General features: G+C 40.1%; 1 protein-coding gene across 4 annotated transcripts in view; it reads right to left on the reverse strand.

Moving 5' to 3' along the window:
* ZNF143 (zinc finger protein 143) overlaps positions 1-4,220 on the reverse strand; it is a 54,839-nt gene that overhangs the window by 17,840 nt on the left and 32,779 nt on the right. The gene's annotated exons all lie outside the window — the stretch shown is intronic.

Consider the following 4,220-nt stretch of genomic DNA (forward strand, 5'->3'; position numbering starts at 1 on the left):
CCTCTACTGGCAAAAATAAATAGCTGTCAAATCCCTTTCTATCCTGCTAGGAGGCAGTGAACAAGAAAAGACTCCTTAACTATGGTTTCATCTTGGATCAAAAGGTGGTCTGCACCCTGAGTCTCATCCTATGCCTGAATACTACTTTCCCCTTAATTACAAGGGATTTGAAAAATAAGGATGGAGATGTTTATTGCCCAGTTAACTCTAAGATTTGGTGAAACTGTTATTGTTACCTGTAACTAGATAATCTAGATATCATTAGTGATACTTTACTAATAATGGCAATAATAAATGCAATTATTAGTATAACTAATGTAGCTTACCCTAAGGGTTTTTAAAAATATATTTATTTATTTTCTAAAAATTTTTATTTATTTATTTGGTTGCGCCAAGTCTTAGTTGTGGAAGGCGGGTTCCTTAGTTGGGGCTCCAAGGCTCCTTAGTTGCAGCAGGTGGGCTCCTTAGTTGTGTGGCATGCGAACTTTTAGCTGCAGCATGCATGTGGGACATAGTTCCCTGACCAGGGATTGAACCCAGGCCCCCTGCATTGGAAGCGCAGTCTTATCCACTGCACTACCAGGGAAGTCCCCAAATATATATATATTTATTTATTTACACCGGGTCTTAGTTGCGGCAGAAGGGCTCCTTAGTTGCGGCAGAAGGGCTCCTTAGTTGTGGCAGGCAGGCTCCTTAGCTGTGGCATGTGAACTCTTAGTTGTGGCATGCATGTGGGATCTAGTTCCCTGACCAGGGATTGAAACCAGGCCCCCTGCACTGGGAGCGCAGGGTCTTAACCACTGTGCCACCAGGGAAATCCCACCCTAAGGGTTTTATAAGGATAATAAACAAAGATTTTCTAAAAAGTCTATGGGACATAGTTTGGACACTTCAGTAAATCTAAAAGGACACACATTTTATATTAACTTCAGTTGACTTCTTGCATCCAATCAAAAGCTATTAAATATTCACTAAAAACAACTCAATACAAAGTAATTCTTTTTCCATGAAACAGTCTGAGAACAATGTAGGCAGTACATATATTTTTAGAACTTTTCATTATAGAAAATTTCAAACATACACAAAAGTATAGAGAAACAGTACAATAAACCCCCATGAACCAATCATCTAGCTTCAACTATCAATTTATGGCCAATATAGTTTCATTTATTCACCACATTTCTGCCCCCTCTTCCCACCCTGGATTATTCTGAAACAGCTCCAGATAGCATTCTATCTCATCTATAAATTTCAGATTGTATAAAAGATGGATGTTTTTAAATAACAAAATTAACAATAATTATTTAATATCATAAAATATCTAGACACTGTTAATATGTAGTGGGGGGAATCTAACACTGAGAGCAAACTGGAACAAATTAACCTAACTGTAGTTTTTTTTTCTTTTATAAATTTATTTATTTATTTATTTTTGGCTGCATTGGGTCTTCGTTGCGTCCTTGGGCTTTCTCTAGCTGCAGTGAGTGGGGGCTACTCTTCGTTGTGGTGTGTGGGCTTCTCATTGTGGTGGCTTCTCTTGCTGCGCAGCACGGGCTCTAGATCCCAGGCTCAGTAGTTGTGGCGCACGGGCTTAGCTGCTCTGTGGCATGTGGCATCTTCCAGGACCAGGGTTCAAACCTGTGTCCCCTGCATTGGCAGGCAGATTCTTAACCACTGCGCCACCAGCGAAGTCCCCCTAACCTTAGTTTAAATGAATACTTGTAACCACTTAGAAGGGGTATGGGGGCCAGGGCCAGGGTGGGGGGTAGCAGGGGGAGAATAAACTAATTAAAGTTAACTCATACACACAGTATTTGACTAATGCTCTCAGTCTTGGACTAGGCTGGAGTGGGGAAAACTGCAAACAAATCTTCAGTTCTTCTTGGTAGGCTTGTTTATTGTAGTGCTATGGGCAAAACAACTCTGAAACTATTTTAGGTGTAATAAAGGATTAAGCAATGAATAAATGTGTCAATGTTGTTGGAAGCTAGAGCACTTACTATGGAAGAAGGGACATACAAATACGGAATGAGGGAAGAAAAGAGCTCTGTAAGATGCGCTGGAATTGGATGTACTAGTGTGAACTCATATACTCTCTAAAATGTGTTTATGTGTGTATACATATGCATATCCCAGTTTGTTCTCATTTTACACCTTTCTTGGGTTAACTCCATCTTTTTCCATGGCTCTGAACCAGTAAAACCAACCACAAATATAAAATCACTAATGTAATCTGTAATATACATCTTAGACATTAGTAATTGAGATTGCTTCCGTCCTTTGCCCAGCCTGCATTCTCAAAGCAGGGCAGGTTAAAGTTCTTATCTTGGGGAATGGTTGTGGGGCAGATATGACAAGGGCAAGGCCAGGCAGGGAAATGTCAGGCAATTCCAACTCAGAGAACCAGCCCTATTCATATTTAGGCTGGAGCAGAAACTGCCACTAGGTGGCACCAAACCACAGTCAAGATGGAAATGAATTTGTATTTTTGGTGGGAGGGGGGTTGTTTTGTGATTTTGTCTTGAAATTATACTTTTTTAAATTGAAGTATAATTGACTTACAATATTAGTTTCAGGTGTATAGCATACTGATTCAATATTTTTATACATTACAAAATGATCACCACAATAAGTCTAGTTACCATTTATCAACGTACGAAGTTATTACAATATTATTGATTATATTCCCTATGCTGTATATCCCATGACTCATTTATTTTATACCTGGAAGCTTGTACCTCTTAATCTCCCATGCCTATTTCACTCATCCCCCAACCCCCTCCCCTCTGGCAACTACTAGGTTTGTTTTCTCTATCCATGTGTCTGTTTTTGTTTTACATTTGTCTGTTTTATTTTTAAGCTCCACATAAGTGAAATTATATGGTATTTGTCTTTCTCTGTCTGACTTATTTCACTTAGCTTAATACCCTCTAGGTATCCATGTTGTCACAAATGGCAAGATTTCATTCTTTTTTATGGCTAATATTCCACTGTATGTGTATCACATCTTTTTTTTTTTAATATTTATTTATTTGGCTGCACTGGGTCTTAGTTGTGGCATGCGGGATCTTTTAGTTGCAGCATGTGGGATCTTTAGTTGCAGCATGCACGATCTTTTAGTTGTGGCATGCAGGATCTTTAATTGCGGCATGCAAACTCTTAGTTGAGGCATGTGGGATCTAGTTCCCTGACCAGGGATTGAACCCGGGCCCCCTGCATTGGGAGCATGGAGTCTTAGCCACTGGACCACCAGGGAAGTCCCTATGTGTATCACATCTTTATCCATTCATCTATCAATGGATACTTAGGTTGCTTCCATATCTTGGCTGCTGTAAATAATGCCGCAATGAACACAGGGGTGTATATATTTTTGAATTAGTGTTTTTGTTTTCTTCATTAAAATACCCAGAAGTGTAATTGCTGGATCGTATGGTAGTTCTATTTTTAATTTTTTGAGGAACCTCCATACTGTTTTCCATAGTGGCTGTACCAATTTACATTCCCACCAACAGTGCAATAGGATTTTCTCTTCTCCACATCCTTCCTCATGACTAACTTGGTCACCAGGTCCTTTGCTGATACCTCTTCAATGTCTTTCATTTTTATCCTTCTCCATCTCACTCACTTCAAATATTCGAACGGCCCTTAATCAGTCTCCTTGCTTATGGTCTCATCTCCCTTTAACTTCTTTCTATGGTATTGACAGAGTGATTTTTTCCCTAAAAAAACAAATTTTCTTTAAATCCTCTTAAAGCTTCCCCTCTGTCCATAGCAGTATTCAAAACTTGTTAATGTACCAGTTTCAAAGGAAAGGGATTGTTGTAAATGCCTGAAAACATTTCCAGAGATATCCAGGGGTCTGCAGAGTGCAGACTAACTTATGCAACTAAAGTTCCATTCTTCAAAAATGTCTTTTCATTTTGAATTATCACAAGTTTACTCTTAATATCAGTAATAAAAACAATATATTAAAAATCTCCCTCTCATTCACCTTTCCACTCACATCAAAAATACAACCATCTGGGCTTCCCTGGTGGTGCAGTGGTTGAGAGTCCGCCTGCCGATGCAGGGGACACGGGTTCGTGCCCTGGTCTGGGAAGATCCCACATGCTGCGGAGCTGCTAGGCCCGTGAGCCATGGCCACTGAGCCTGCGCGTCCGGAGCCTGTGCTCCGCAATGGGAGAGGCCACAAGAGTGAGAGGCCCGCGTACCGCAAAAAA

Source organism: Neophocaena asiaeorientalis, unplaced genomic scaffold, assembly GCF_003031525.2.
Source record: "Neophocaena asiaeorientalis asiaeorientalis breed wild unplaced genomic scaffold, Neophocaena_asiaeorientalis_V1.1 scaffold504, whole genome shotgun sequence".
NCBI classification, from domain to species: domain Eukaryota; kingdom Metazoa; phylum Chordata; class Mammalia; order Artiodactyla; family Phocoenidae; genus Neophocaena; species Neophocaena asiaeorientalis.